Source organism: Sus scrofa, chromosome 1 (genome assembly GCF_054392235.1).
Source record: "Sus scrofa isolate SSC_HxYL_T2T_F1_AM1 chromosome 1, Sscrofa_HxYL_maternal_Yorkshire_Landrace_v2.0, whole genome shotgun sequence".
NCBI lineage: Eukaryota > Metazoa > Chordata > Mammalia > Artiodactyla > Suidae > Sus > Sus scrofa.
The window spans coordinates 58,895,560-58,912,253 of record NC_139383.1 but is presented as its reverse complement, the minus strand read 5'-3'; the positions used below and the strand labels follow the sequence as shown (position 1 = coordinate 58,912,253).

General features: G+C 35.9%; 1 long non-coding RNA gene across 1 annotated transcript in view; it reads right to left on the bottom strand.

The window, feature by feature from the left end:
- LOC146406111 (uncharacterized) overlaps window positions 1-16,694 on the bottom strand; it is a 284,015-nt gene that overhangs the window by 198,218 nt on the left and 69,103 nt on the right. The window contains exon 3 of the long non-coding RNA XR_014805995.1: window positions 11,036-11,125. This is a non-coding gene — a long non-coding RNA (uncharacterized LOC146406111). The remainder of the gene's footprint in view (window positions 1-11,035; window positions 11,126-16,694) is intronic.

The following is a 16,694-nucleotide window of genomic DNA, read 5'->3' as shown; positions in this document are numbered from 1 at the left end:
CAATCTGGAAGAAATGGACAATTTTCTAGAATCTTACAGCCTGCCAAAACTGAATCAAGCAGAAACAGACCAACTGAACAGACCGATCACTAGAAATGAAATTGAAGAGGTCATAAAATCACTCCCTACAAATAAAAGTCCAGGACCAGATGGCTTCACAGGTGAATTCTATCAAACATATAAAGAGGAATTGGTGCCCATCCTCCTTAAACTCTTTCAAAAGGTTGAAGAAGAAGGAATACTCCCAAAGACATTCTATGAGGCCACCATCACCCTCATTCCAAAACCAGGCAGAGATACCACCAAAAAAGAAAACTATCGCCCAATATCATTGATGAATATAGATGCAAAAATTCTCAACAAAATCTTAGCCAACCGAATCCAACAACATACCAAAAAAATTATACACCATGACCAGGTTGGGTTCATCCCAGGTTCACAAGGATGGTTCAACATACGCAAATCAATCAACATCATACACCACATTAACAAAAAAAAAGTCAAAAATCATATGATCATCTCAATAGACGCAGAAAAAGCATTTGACAAAGTTCAACATCCATTCATGATCAAGACCCTCGCCAAAGTGGGTATAGAGGGAACATTCCTGAATATAATCAAAGCCATTTATGAGAAACCCACAGCAAATATAATCCTCAATGGGGAAAAACTGAAAGCCTTCTCACTCAAATCTGGAACAAGACAGGGATGCCCACTCTCACCACTGCTCTTCAACATCGTTTTGGAAGTCCTAGCCACAGCAATTAGACAAACAAAAGAAATCAAAGGCATCCATATAGGAAGAGAAGAGATCAAACTGTCAATGTATGCAGATGACATGATTCTATACCTAGAAAACCCTAAGGACTCAACCCCAAAACTCCTTGAACTGATTAATAAATTCAGCAAAGTGGCAGGATATAAGATTAACATTCAGAAGTCAGTTGCATTTCTGTATACCAGCAATGAAACATTAGAAAAGGAATACAAAAATACGATACCTTTTAAAATTGTACCACACAAAATCAAATACCTCGGAATACACCTGACCAAAGAGGTAATGGACCTATACGCCGAGAACTATAAAACCTTAATCAAAGAAATCAAAGAAGATGTAAAGAAATGGAAAGATATTCCATGTTCCTGGTTTGGGAAAATCAATATTGTGAAAATGGCCATCCTACCCAAAGCAATCTACAGATTCAATGCAATCCCTATCAAATTACCCATGACATTGTTCACAGAACTAGAACAAACAATCCAAACATTTATATGGAACAACAAAAGACCCAGAATCGCCAAAGCAATCCTGAGAAACAAAAACCAAGCAGGAGGCATAACTCTCCCAGACTTCAAGAAATACTACAAAGCCACAGTCCTCAAAACAGTGTGGTACTGGTATCAAAACAGACAGACAGACCAATGGAACAGAATAGAGAACCCGGAAATAAACCCTGACACCTATGGTCAATTAATCTTTGACAAGGGAGGCAAGAACATAAAATGGGAAAAAGAAAGTCTATTCAGCAAGCATTGCTGGGAAACCTGGACAGCTGCATGCAAAGCAATGAAACTAGAACACACCCTCACACCATGCACAAAAATAAACTCCAAATGGCTGAAAGACTTAAATATACGACAGGACACCATCAAACTCCTAGAAGAAAACATAGGCAAAACACTCTCTGACATCAACATCATGAATATTTTCTCAGGTCAGTCTCCCAAAGCAGTAGAAATTAGAGCAAAAATAAACCCATGGGACCTCATCAAACTGAAAAGCTTTTGCACAGCAAAGGAAACCCAAAAGAAAACAAAAAGACAACTTACAGAATGGGAGAAAATAGTTTCAAATGATGCAACTGACAAGGGCTTAATCTCTAGAATATATAAGCAACTTATACAACTCAACAGCAAAAAAACCAATCAATCAATGGAAAAATGGGCAAAAGACCTGAATAGACATTTCTCCAAAGAAGATATACAGATGGCCAACAAACACATGAAAAAATGCTCCACATCGCTGATTATAAGAGAAATGCAAATCAAAACTACCATGAGATACCACCTCACACCAGTCAGAATGGCCATCATTAATAAATCCACAAATAACAAGTGCTGGAGGGGCTGTGGAGAAAAGGGAACCCTCCTGCACTGTTGGTGGGAATGTAAACTGGTACAGCCACTATGGAGAACAGTTTGGAGATACCTTAGAAATCTATACATAGACCTTCCATATGACCCTGCAATCCCACTCTTGGGCATCTATCCGGACAAAGCTCTACTTAAAAGAGACACATGCACCCGCATGTTCATTGCAGCCCTATTCACAATAGCCAGGACATGGAAACAATCCAAATGTCCATCGACAGAGGATTGGATTCGGAAGATGTGGTATATATACACGATGGAATACTACTCAGCCATAAAAAAGGATGACATCATGCCATTTGCAGCAACATGGATGGAACTAGAGAATCTCATACTGAGTGAAATGAGCCAGAAAGACAAAGACAAATACCATATGATATCACTTATAACTGGAATCTAATATCCAGCACAAATGAACATCTCCTCAGAAAAGAAAATCATGGACTTGGAGAAGAGACTTGTGGTTGCCTGATGGGAGGGGGAGGGAGTGGGAGGGATTGGGAGCTTGGGCTTATCAGTCACAACCTAGAATAGATTTACAAGGAGATCCCGCTGAATAGCATTGAGAACTATGTCTAGATACTCATGTTGCAACAGAAGAAATGGTGGGGGAAAAACTGTAATGGTAATGTATACATGTAAGGATAACCTGACCCCCTTGCTGTACAGTGGGAAAATAAAATTAAAAAAAAAAAAAAAAAAAAGGAATTAGATAACCAGACTTCAGGCTAAATGTTTATGGTTGGGGTTAGGCATTGGAGAAAAAAAAAAAGTGGCAAAAGAAAGGACAATGCCTCCCTCTGTTTTTTGCAAGACATAAATTCATTATTTGCATAGCAAAGATCCATGTTTAAATGTCCAAACTAACTTGTTTATAGACTTTTCAATTGAGACCATTATTGTTCTTTGGGAAAAACCTGGCTGATTGTAATCAGCCAAGAAATGTACAGCTATTGCACTGATCAATAGCTAGAGATTTGGGGAAGCACAAAACAAGCCCTCTATCCACATGTTTATTTTACCTAAACAAGTTCTTAGTGCCCCTCATATTCCCTTCAAATAACTCTTTCCAACATTGAATCCAATTTCCTATCTTCCATTAGAATCTCTTTCTTCAAATTTCAGATACAATCCTAAAACACACAGGGTTGATAGCTGTTACCGAATCAAGGTACATTTTAACCTGAGGAGGCAAATTCTAAAGACACTCTCAAACACTCCATCCATGTATCCAGTGACCCTATAAGGAGACACTGTCTTGTTACTATCAGTATAGTAATTATCTGCCTTCTTTGTAGATCATAATTACTTTCCTCATTGTTCAATCAAAAATTGTCGTGCACTGAAATGACTGTAGGCTGGTTGACTCGTTTGAAGTGCCCCCAGTCCTCCATTTATGGACATAATAAATTGTGTCACCTACGGAGTCAACAAAAGATACAAATCTGATAGTAGACTGGTTCCTGAAAATACACTCAGGAACCTAGAGGCAAAATTTGACCCAATAATTCCTCTCTAATCAAGGTGACTCTTAATATGTCTTTTTAAATGTCATAGTAGTTAGAGAAAATTTACCACTGAAGGGGGAAGTAAAACAAGGTTTCTGGGTCAATAGGGAAAGAGGTTTTCATAGAGAAATGAATTTTCCTCTTCCTTCTAAACCAAGGATCCTTTTCAAAAGAAGTATCCTTTAGAGAAAATAAATCACCAAGATAGTAGAATTAGTCTTTTGAATGTGCCTGATTGGAAAGCTCATTTCCCTACCATTTTCTTCTGCTTTTACAAAAATATTTCACATACAAAAAGTTATCTACCAGACTTCACTAACACATGTGCCTTATGTTCAAATTACATCTTTTAAACTGGCATAGTCAAAAAAAAAATTAGGCTTTTGAAAATGCTCATTGCTGGCAGTTTGGAAAATATTGACTCCCAGTATTTGTCATTCAGAGCTGAAGTCAGAGAGTCAAGAACTTGCCAAGTTAACCTTTCTTTTTCTCAACTCCCAGAGTTCCATAAAAGTTCTCATTATACCCGGTGGGCAACTCAGGGAATCATGTCCCACTAAGTTAGGACAAAATAGAAATGTTAATTCAGAATTCACATCCTTAAGAGACCTTCAATATTGCCTTAAAAGCTCAAAAATGACCCAATTTTACCAGTGAAAAATGCAGTATGTCCTCTACACAGGTGGTTGGAAACTGATTTCAATTAGTCTTTATTAATGAACTCTTGATATTTATCCCTCTGCTAGTCACATTTGGAAATCTCTAGAACTTCATGAAATAGCCCCTCTCTCAAAGACTTTGCAGTCTAGGCAGGAAAGCATTTATGCATGCAAAACAAATCAAAAATTATATCAGAGATTATAACCAAAAATGACAACTAACACTATTAAGGAGAGAAAAGATCAAACTGGAACAAAGAAGATGGGAAAGATGGCACTGAGTATCCTTAGTGTGGGAAGGATTTGGCTATTTGGATATGGTTCAGGGCTCCCATATGTTCTCTCCAGAGAATTTTTAACTTTGCCTAATTGATCTCCAAGCAGAACTCAGTCCTTCTCATGTTTAAGAACCTCCCTGGCACAAAGAGGCCTGTGGCTCCCATCTGCCCTCAATAAGCAACTCACACTAGGTGGCCCAGATTCGTACAATGAGGCTCTCTTGAAGAAGTGGACAGGGCTGCTTTCTGCCAGCCAGAATCCAATGATCATTACATATAGTAAGTCTGAATTACTACTCTCAGACTTTTTCTAACATTTATTCTAGTATTAGGTTCCTAATTGCAAAGTCCCATTGGCTTCCCCACTTTCTTGGGTGGCAGTCAAAAGCACATCAAAGCAGATGAGTCCTTGATGATCGCTCAAATTCATGGCCTCCCTATGCAGTTTCTCAGCATCACCTGGTACGCATGGACAGCACAGGCCATATAATTCATTTAAATTTCTCTGATGTATTAATATGCTGACTTTACAAGTATCCTCTCCTGTCATTTCCAAGCCCAGTGGATTTGTAGTGATACGTCTATGTCATTAGGGTTTCATTATTATGAATTGAGGCCTCCACAAAGACACTTCTTCAGTCTTTCCTAGAGTTTAATCATTCAGTCCTCTGGTCCCATGTGTAGCTCATACCTAGGAAAAGCCTTTACCTCTAACTTAAGCTAGATAAGAATAATTGGAATAATAATATTGGACACTTACTGCATGATAATTATGTGCCAGTTGCTGCATCATGATATTTATGTACAATAGCTCATTTAATCCTCAAAATCATGCTTCAGAGTTACCCTTGTAACTCTATTGTATGGATAGTAACCAAGGCTCAAAAAGTTTAAATGACTTACCCAAGGCCACTTAAATTGGCTGCACCATGGATTTCTAATTTGTTTCTGATGCTGGAGCTAGCCTAAGCATAGGGTACTGTTTAGGGATGAAAATTAAATCTCACTTGTTTTTCTTTTGCAAAAGTATGCCTCCTAGGTTTCTGTCTGTCAGAAAGCACCATAAGACACTGAAGAGAGAATGTTTTTTTTGTTCCATATACTCTGAGGACTGCGGAAAGGCCTCCTTCAAAATCAATTAAGACTAAAGATTAGCCTCAAACCCATGATTTTTCAGAATGCCCTTAGTATCAAGCAGTTCCTTATCAGAAAGCAGGATTAGAAGCTGTGATTTCAAATCTAAGCGGTTATTGTTTTCCTACTGCCTCACACAGCTGTCACATTACTTTAAAACACTTTTCTTCCCGAATTACTTAGAATAGTGAAAAAGTTATAAGGTATTATCACAAAAAAATTCCAAACTTTTGTAGGCTCAACATAGTCATCATTCATCTAACAGTTCTTGGGATTGGGGGGGGGTGCATTCTGGTTAGCAAGTTGGTTTTCTCCATAGGGCAAGTGAGAAACCAAGGGTCCTATAGATCTATCTCATGGTTTTAGCTTCCTCTAGAATTCCAGGGTCTTCTGCTTCCAACTAGTAAAGGAAATGAGAAGGACAAGACATTCTAGCACCAAAATGGAAGTGACAACTACTTTCACTCTTATTTCTTAGGTGAAACCAGTCATGGAGCTGCACCTGGATGCAATAAGGTCTGGGAAATATATTCCCTGCAGGCATCTTCTTTCCAGCAAAAATACCACTCCCTGGAAGGAAGACCATACATTTTTGGTGGAGAGTTAACCATCTCTGCCACATTTTTTTTGACTACATACCTCTTAAAATAAGCTCCAGTTTCAAAAATCTACTGGCCAGCTGAATTTAGAAGGCTTCTAAGCTGCCCCCAACTTCAAAATATGAGTGGAATAGATTAGATTATTTTTCCCAACATTTTGCTCCCTCCCTTAAAAGACATCCTTTGCCATTTGTCTATGAATTGTCTTCCACTATGGGAAGAGAACACTTCCCAAGCCATGTATGCTGGCCATGACAAAATGACTTGCTTTGGCCAGTGAATGTAGGTGAAAGTGCTCGGTGTCGGTTCTGTGGTAAGTTGTTAAGAAACATAATTTATCTGCTCATCCTTTTGTTTCTTTGCCATCCACTATGAGAATAACAGGCCACAAGCTGTCACTCTTCCCATACAAGTACTTATGTGGAGTAATCTTGAATCCAACCTGCAGTCTGAAACCAAGCCCAGCTGATTTCAGCCAAACTCTACAAAATCTGGAGCAAGAAAAATAAGTGCTTGTTTTGTAAGCCATGAAGGTTTGGGACCTTGTTTGTTAGGTAGAATTACTTCAGCAAGAGTTGACCAATATAATGACATGTGATCATCCTATGACTATAAGTAATTAACACTTCCAGGAGTGTATCTGTGGGCAAAATGTCCAGCTTGGATTTTAAGGAAAGCAAAGATTTGACATCCACCCCCCCTCCCCCCAAAAAAGGTGTTTCCACTGATATACCTAGGAGAACTTCATTCTTTTTAAGAGTTCCAGGAAAGTATTTTATTGTCTTTTATTATGAAGGGAGAACAGTTCATCTCTAGGAATAGAACCCATACGAAAGAGGTGGAAACACAAATTGCAGAATCTACATTTTAGATCAAGATAGTATAACATTCTTCCAGCCAGTGAGGAGGACAACTACGGGGAAATAAAACTTTTGAGGACTTCTCAGTGTTTCTGAGCCATGAAAATATACAAGCCATAAAAACAGAGAATTTTTGCTCTCATTTTTCATAGAAGCATTTTCACAAGCATAACAATTAGATCTGTAGCCATATGTTTACCTAATTCATCTGATTCAAAGACTAATAAAACTTCTTTTGTCTCCCCCAAGCCAATAAGTTACATCCCAGGATAGGCATCTAGGTTACAACTGAAGATGTTGAAGAGATTACATGTCAGAGCAATGAGGCTATAATCTGAAGACATCTCTAGGTATGGGATCCGTAGGGCTAACTGACTCCTGGAGAGATTTTATTAGCATACCAAATGGTTGGAGGTAGGACTATGAATACTACATAGGCCCATTACCATCCAAGGAAATCCTTCTAGGAGAAGAAGGGACAACTGCCTCCTTACCTTCAATCCTCACCTACGGAGTGTCTGGCTAATCGCATAGGACATTTGACCTGATTTTCATCATTGTGCCCCAGGGATAAGGCCTGAGGGCAAGAGGGCTCACATACTCACTATTTTCTATGAGGTAATTCATAAGAAATCAGTCTCTGATCTACAGCATTTCAGGTACACACTCAGGATAAAAGTAATAAAGATGGATTTTAAAACCAAACTAAACCAAAGGTAGAACTAAATAACCTTTGTCAATTTTGTAACTTTTAATTTTTGTGAGGTTCTGCTAACTTTGGCCTTATTCTCAGGGCAACTAACACTAAGTATCTGATTTTTGTCTGCAGAGTCCTGAGCAGGAGACAAGCACAGACTGGACATGAACTGAATTTCATATCACAACAGCCAGCAAGGAAGCAAAGTGTCCTGCCAGTCACCAGTGCATGAGCTTAGAAGCCCATTATTCAGCCTCTAGCAAGCCTTCAGATGACTACCTCCTGGACCAATAGTTTGGCTGCAACTTTGTGAGAGAGCCTGAGCCAAAACCACCCAGCTAAGCTATTTCTGGACTCCCAACCCTCAAAAGGTGTGTAATACACACTTGTTTGTATTTTTGTTGTTGTTTTTAGTTTGGGTTTTTTTTTTTCCTGCACCTACAGCATGTGGACGTTCCCAGGGCAGGAACTAAATCCATCCACAGCTGTGACAGTGCAAGATCCTTAACCCACTAAGCCACCAGGGAACACCACACACCTGTTTTTAATCACTAGGTTTGGGGTTAATTTGTTTTGCAGACTAGATAACTAATATACACATGGAAAATATTTTTGTGGTGTATATGACACAGATAGAGCTCAATAAATGTTAGCTTTCTCCTAGTTAATTAAGACTATTCTACTTATCTCCCAATCAGGATGCTTTTTTCGCTTGCACCCTCTCCCTCCTCCATCCCATATACCATCTCAGAAGTCCCTGAAGGCAAGAAAAGAATATATCAGAGGTGGTATTTGAAAACATAATGACTCAGAATATTCTAAACTAACAAAAGAGATCACACCACGGATCCAAGAAGCCCAAGAAATTCCAAGCAGGATAAACAGAAGTAGGATTCATATCTATACACATCACAGTGAAGCTACAGAAAGCTGAAGCCAAACAGAAGTTCTTAGAAGCATCCAGAGAAGAAAATCACCTCCCAATATGTGATTATTTCATTGTTGACTTGTTCTGTAGCAACAATGGAAGCCATAAGAGAATGGATTCATATCTGTCTCTGTTCACCCAAAATTCTACACTAATTGAAAATATCCTTCAAGAATAAAAGCAAAATAAAGATATTTTCAAACAAACTAAATACCAAAGGAGCAAACTACCACTATATTTCAACTACAGGAAATTCCAGTGGGTGAACTTCAGGTACAAGGAAATTGAGCCCAGATATAGGTTTTGAGAAGCAAGAAGGAATAAAAAGGAAAAAAAAAGTTGTAATATTTAGGAAATTCTTTGAACAATGAGTGTTTGAAAAATGTGCCCTGTGGATATAAAAGATACAATTAAAATATACACACTGCTTATATTTAGGTTGGAAGAATATAAGTGAAATTAAAGTAGTTGAAGTTGTTTTGTTTTACCTACAATTAAATTTAGACATTGGGAAGTTAAGGAGACATATGATAATTTCCGAGTCATCACTAAAAGAAAAACAATGCATACATTTTGAAATATTATGGGAAGAAATGCAAAGATAAAAAATCAGTTTGAAAGACAAAACATTCAACAGCAAGTATGATAAAAGGAGAGCACAAAATAAAATGTTGGATTTAAACCTCTAAATACAAGTAGTTATACAAAACACACATGCACTAAGTGCTGTACCTAAAAGAGTATGATTTCAGACTGGAAAAAAAAAAACTGCAATTGAACTGCATGCCCTTTATAATTTACAAATCCAAGACATAAAATCCAGAAAGCTTGAAAGTAAAAAGATAAAAGTTATAGAACATAAATACCACTTAAAAATAAAACTGGTGTAGCTATAGTAATATTTAAAAATAGATATGCACAAGACTTTATTAGAGATAGGGAGGGCCAGTTCATACAGATAAAAAATTTTATTCACCCAAAATATATAACAACTTTTACTTTTTGTGCACCTAATATGCATTTATCAGAATGCACAAAGTAAAAGAGAATTTCAAAGAAGAGACAAATTCCCATTCATGATGGCAGATTTTACTATTTCTCGTTCAGTAACTGATAGAATAGGGGTAAAAAAAATCTTAACTAGTGGATATATTTAGAACCTTGCACTTAACAGCTGCATTGTGCACATCTTTTTAACCACACATGGAACATTTACAAAAAGGAAGCATAACCCAGATCACAGGGTTAAGTTCCAACAGCTTTCAAAGGATTGAAATAATACACAGTATGTTCTCTAACCAAAGTGGAATTACTTTAGAATAAAAACAAAAAATGGAGTTCCCACCATGGTGCAGTGGATTAAGAATCCAACTGCAGCCTCTTGGGTTGCTGCAAAGGTGCAGGTTCAATGACCTCCTTCCAAAGGCAGTGCTGCATTGCCGCAGCTGTGGTATAGGTCTCAGCTGTGGCTCAAATTCAATCCGTGGTCCAGGAACTTCCATATGTTGCAGGTGTGTCCATAAAATAAAAATAATTTTTTAAAATAATAAGAAGAAACCCAAAGACCATTATACATGAAAATATATTGAAATAAACTAACTTCCAAGTAGGTCAAAGAAGAAATCACAAAAGAATTTATGATTTTAGATCTGAAGTGAATGATAACACATTAATATCACATATCAAACTAGTGTGATGTAGTTAAAGCAGTACTTAGGAAAAAATGTTGATTACATGTGTTTATTAGGTTTTTTTTTTAAGTTTCAAAACTAATGAAGTAAACATCCATATAAAGAGTTAAGAGAAACTCAACGGAAGTAGAAAGAGTTGATAAAGAAACAAGGATAATATAAAAATTAATAAAATAGACAAATATTTAATAGGTTAAAAAGATCTAAAAGTTGGTTCTTTGAAAACATTAAAGGAAGCACAAATAACAATTAACAGGAGTGAAAAAGGAGACAACACATTTCTACAAATTTCCTTTTAAAATAAGCTATTATGAACAACTCAATGCCAATAGATTTAAGTGAAATGGATGACTATTTAGAAAAAATGATTTTGCAAAATAGACTTAAAATATAAAATATTAGCAGTTACATAATTATTTAAAACATTGAATCAATATTCAAAAACTTTTTCACAAAGAAAACTACAGGCCAAGCTTACTTTTTGGGCAATTTCTACTAAATATTCAAAAACCAATAAATTCTAATATTACCTAAACTCATCCAGGAAGAAATATGTGGGGATGGAAGGAAACGCTCTCTCAATTCGCTTAATGACACCGGCATAATCTTGATAACAAAACCTGCACAGAAAGCACAAGAAAAATGTACAGGCCAATCACTTATGAACATAGATCTAAAACTTCTAAATATGATAATAGCAAATAAAATCCATCATATATAAAATAGATAACGCATTGTGACTAAGCCAGATTTATTCAAGGGATTTAAGTTTGGATTTACCTTTTGAAACCTAATCAAAATAATTCACCATATTAACAGATTAAAAAGGGCAAAAATCATAGTATGACAATCTCAATAGAGGAATAAAAATAATTTGATATAATAAAAACTAAGTATTTACAATTAAAATTTTTAAATGAAGTGACCAGGAGTCAACCTAACAGAGATATGAGACTCTCTGAGGGAAAAAATACACACAAATTTATTGGAAGATATTAAAGAAGACCTAAATGTATCAGGAAATACATCATCTTTGGGAGTTAGAAAAAAAAATATTATAAAAATGATCATTGTCCCCAGTGATCCTTAGTTTCAAGGTAATCCCAATTAAAAAGCTGGCCATTTTTTAACTCTTTTGCAGAAAAGGAGAAATGACTACTAAAATTAATATCAAAAAAAAAGGGTCAAGAAGATCCAAGACAACAATTGAATAAGAAAAACAAATAGGGAAAGCTTACCAGCTTTCAAAATTCATTGTAAAGTGGCACAAATAGAGGGGGGAAAAGCAAATGAAACAAGATAAAAAGCCCAGAAACAACCATAAGTGTATGGACACTTGTTTTATTTATTTGTTTATTTATTTATTTTTAGGGCCACACCCATGGCTTATGGAGGTTCCCAGGCTAGGGGTCTAATACATAGCTGCTGGCCTATGCCACAGCTATAGCAATGCCAGATCCAAGCTGCGCTGCAACCCACACCACAGCTCACAGCAACATCAGATCCTTAACACACTGAGTAGGCCAAGGATTGAACCTGAGTGAGTCCTCATGGATACTAGTCAGATTCGTTTCTTCTGAGCCATGATGGAAACTCCTGGACACTTGTTTTAAAAGAGGCTTTTTGCTGATGAGCAATGTGGATAAAATGGACTTTTAAATAAATGGCATTGGGACAATTTGATGTCCAATGTCCATGTGGGAAAAAGACAGGAAATATACAAATAAATTTCAAGTGTATTAAAGACTTAAACATTAAATGAAAAGCTATTAAGCTTTTATATGATGGAAAAGAATATTTACATGACATCAGTGTAGGGAAAAATTACCCAAGCAAGTCACAAAAAAGCACTATGCAAAAGAATAAAACTAAAAAATTTACATTAAATTATAACTTCCATCATCAGAAGACATCACAAAAAGAGGGAATATGAATATAGAAAGAAGAAAAAAAAGCATACAGTGGAATTTAAACACATACACAATTTTGAAATGATCAAAAGACAAAAAAAAAAAAAAAGACATTTTTTAAAAAGGAGATCCAAATGGCTAATAAACATAACTTGACCTCACTGGTAGCCAGGGAAACATAAATTGAAACTCTGGCTTATGTCCAAAAATGTTCGTAGTAGCATTGTTCTCAGAACTTCAAATTGAAAATATCTAAACACACACTAGCAATAGAGTGGATAAATATGGCACACCAAAATGTAATATTAGGAGCTCCTCTAAAACAGTAAAAATAAATAAACTATGGCTATAGACAACATGGATGGATCTCATAAACATTAAATTAAGAAGGAAGATAGTAGAATTCAGATTCTATGATTTAACTCAATAAAATTTAATAAATACATAAAAGTAAATGTACTTTGCATACATATTTTCATGCATATTTACAATACATGACAAAAATATAAAGAAAGACATGGAAGTGATTATCGCACAATTCAGAATGAGTAGTAATTACCTTCAGGGGAAGGAAAGAGAGTTTTACTAATAAAGGAATGCATAGAGGATATTTTTGGTCTTAGAGGTAGTGTTATATTTCTTGACATTGGCCATGGAAACATTCATGTTCCCTTTCTATCATTTATTAAACTATTCAAAAGAAAATATTTTTAAAACTTAAATGAAAAAGACTATCCTACTCTTATTTGTTTTTCCCTAGGGGGTAAATTCTAAAAGCTATGCTATTACTCTTTAGAATTTCCATACAGGATGGCCATATATGTAATATATAGCATGCCAGTGGATTTCTTACAGAGATAAGAAAGGAGATTAAAGTGGTGATTGTATCAACAGATTCATTCAGGCACTAAAAATGTATTTGTAAAAACCCATATACTCTTTGGATAAGTAATCATGATTTTGCAGCATTTAAAATTTCCTCCGAGGTAGTTCAGTGATGTGGAACTGAATCATTAGCCAGTCCTTCAATGTGTAGCTTCCCTTACCTGTGAAGAGAGGCAGAAAATGAAGTGTTTGGAATAGAACAGAAAATTCTCGTTGGCTGAATGCTGAAAGAATGGCACAAATGGCTATTTCTGAGATTCAAATATCTCTTAAAGAAGTCCCCTGAGGGATGTGGTAACCCCTACTTCTCACAAGGTTGATGACTGTTATCTGGAGATCTTTAATAAGCACAGCTGGTGAGCAATGGAACATAAAAGTATAAAAAGCACAGAGATCATTCTAAGAACAGATATGCTTGGAGAAGTCATTCTCCTGCCCTTGCTTAAAACCCTCTTTTCATTACATTTCTACCTACCTTTTCTGTTAACATATACTTATTTCTCACTTAATACTGGCCTTTCTTTTATCTGTATTTTGGGCAATGAAAATGATGATTAAGAACTGAGGAAGAGAAGGATGTCAAATGATACTGACCAAAGAGTTCTGATTCCAGCAAAGATCGAGTACCAGGGACCACATATACCCATCAAATTAAATAACTGCAAAACAGGATAATGATTTCACGCTGTAGTCTATAAGGAGTGCAAGAATATGATTCCTGAGGGAACGAAAAAAAAGTGAGCCCTGCTATGGTCCCAGTTTACTGCCTAGAGAGCGTCCAAGCCATGGTGCAGAGAGAACTATAAACAAAATTCAGTTGTTCATTGAATTAAGGAGACAGAGATTACTTTCTGGAAAGCCCATTGAGCTAGAATGAGAAGGGTAAAGTAGGCAGAAGGAGGGAGCTGGACAGAGAGAAGGCTGGGAGTTTGAAGGAGGGTGTCTCCAAGACTTTGGCTGAGCCCTGCTTTGCCTATGCATGAGAAAACCCACCTGAAGCCAGGGAAGAATACACCAGAAAAGAGTAGTTAAACAATATGTGGAACTTGCCCAGGGTTATGAGTAGTTTTGTTCTCACCTACCAGAGTGATAAGACATGAGGCAGTAGATAAAATGCTCAGATAGTATTACCTTACTATTATGGCTAAATTAGTACCAGATCAAAGTCTGCTCAGGATCTGCTATATAAAAGCTTAAAAGGAAGCCAAAAATGATCCTGCTGAGTCCGTGTAACTTATCTGCACACCAGAATAAACACCACTGATATTTAAAGAATGTAATAAAATCCAACAACCAACAAGTATAAAATTCACAATGAATGCTATCCAATCAATATTCATAATAGCTGGCATTCAAAGAATTGTAATATTCTTGATATATTATCATATATGCAAAGAAGCAATAAAATATGACCATAACCAGAAAAAAATAATCAATAGAAACAGATACAGAAATCACAGAGAGGACAAAACTAGCAGACACTGTTGTCAAAACAATTGTTATAAATATATTCCAAAAGTTAAAGATTGAGGAAAACATGAATATAATTAGGAGACAAATAGAAGATATTTTTTAGAGACACAAAATTCTTGAAGATGGAAAATACAGCATCTAACATTAAAAATACACTCAATAGAATTAATAGCAGATTAGATACTACAGTAGAAAAGATCAATGAACTTGAAATCATAGCAATGAAAATTTGCTCAAAATGAAAATATAAAAAGAAAAAAAAGTTTACAAAGTGAACACATCAGGGACCTGTGTAAAAAATATCAAGCTGTCTAAAGCAAGAAATTGAAGTCACAGAGAGAGACAGAAAAATACTTGAAAATTAATGGCTGAATATTTTTTGAATTTGATGAAATCTCTAAACCTATTGATCTAAGAATCTTAACAAACCACAAAGTTAATCTAAGGATTTAATTGGAAAATGAAATAAAGGTGAATATTTATATAATATGAGGACTAAGAAATAAATCTTTTAAACTATGCAAAAGAAGAGCATACGAAGGAGGAAAAAAAATCACATTTTCCTCCTCATATAATAAAGCAACAATGTCTACATGATCAAATATTCCTAAAAGAAAATGAGATTAATAAACTGCAAAGAATAATTCAAATCCTTATGACAGAGAGAAAATATCTTTAATAAATGTTTGTCTTATTTTTTACAAAATCATATCTTGAGATAAAAGAGTATGGCAAAGTGATTTATTAGTAAGTGTTTCCAGAGGAATAAAAATGTCAGTAGGACGGACAGGAAAGGAAGCCAAGCAAGATTACTTGCAGAGGGTTACCTGGGCTCATTCATGCTGAAGACTCTAGCCACGGTTCAGATCATACTGGAGTCGTCCCCCCCTCAGGGTTTGAAGAAGCTGCAATATTTTTATCCTTGCTCTTGTCAGTCAGTCAGAAAGACACTATCTTTCACCCCCTCATAAACATCCATCCCTTAAAGTACATAAGCAAAGTTACTTCTGAAAGCCTGGGTGCAGCCTGTCTGCAACCAGTTGGATCAGTGTAATGTGCTCATTGTTGTCAGGACTAAAAACACATTCAAAGCCAGTGTCTACAAAAATTAGCACACAAAAAGGTGTATACTGGTGGGGCACCAATGTTTTCTGATACAGTGTTCTTTAAGTTAAATGAAAACAACAGAGTTCTTTTAGATAAACAAGCAATTCACAAAAACAAGCAGAAATAATCAATGAACCTAACAAAATATGTTGATCCTTACAAGTAATCAAAGAAATACGTTTAAAAGACTAAGGAAATAGCACGTTACACTGATCCAACTGGTTGCATTTTAAAAGACAGATAATACTCTGAGGGGAAAATAGATTCTTATTGAATGCTAGTAAGAATATGGATTGAGGTAAACTTAGAGCAGGTAATACAGAAATACACTTTAAACGATGTATTCCATTAAGCCAGAATTTCCATTTCCAGGATCCTGTCCTAAGCAAATAATTGCACATGTGGACAAAGACGTGTGGAAATGTATGCTGAGAAAAATATAATTTACTCTAAGAAAAAGTTGAGAGGACCCAGAATTTCTCAATTTGGAGGTTTGTTTTTTAAAATGAAAAATGGATCCTTATAATAGAAAATCAATGTGGCCATTAAAATGATGGTATTGACCGGTGTTCGTTTAAAAAAAAAAAAACAGCATTAACTAATTTTATCATATGCAAACACACAAACACAAGCACATACACATTCACCCTGAACTGCTTCTAGAATTCTTCTGGCTCAACTACATTTTGTCTAGTCTAGAACCATACTCTCAGCAGTTTCCCTAATCTTTGGGTCACATTATTTAATTAGAAGACAATTTGAAAATCATCCAGAATTATGTGATATTTAGGTGGTGGGATGAATGGATTGGGGG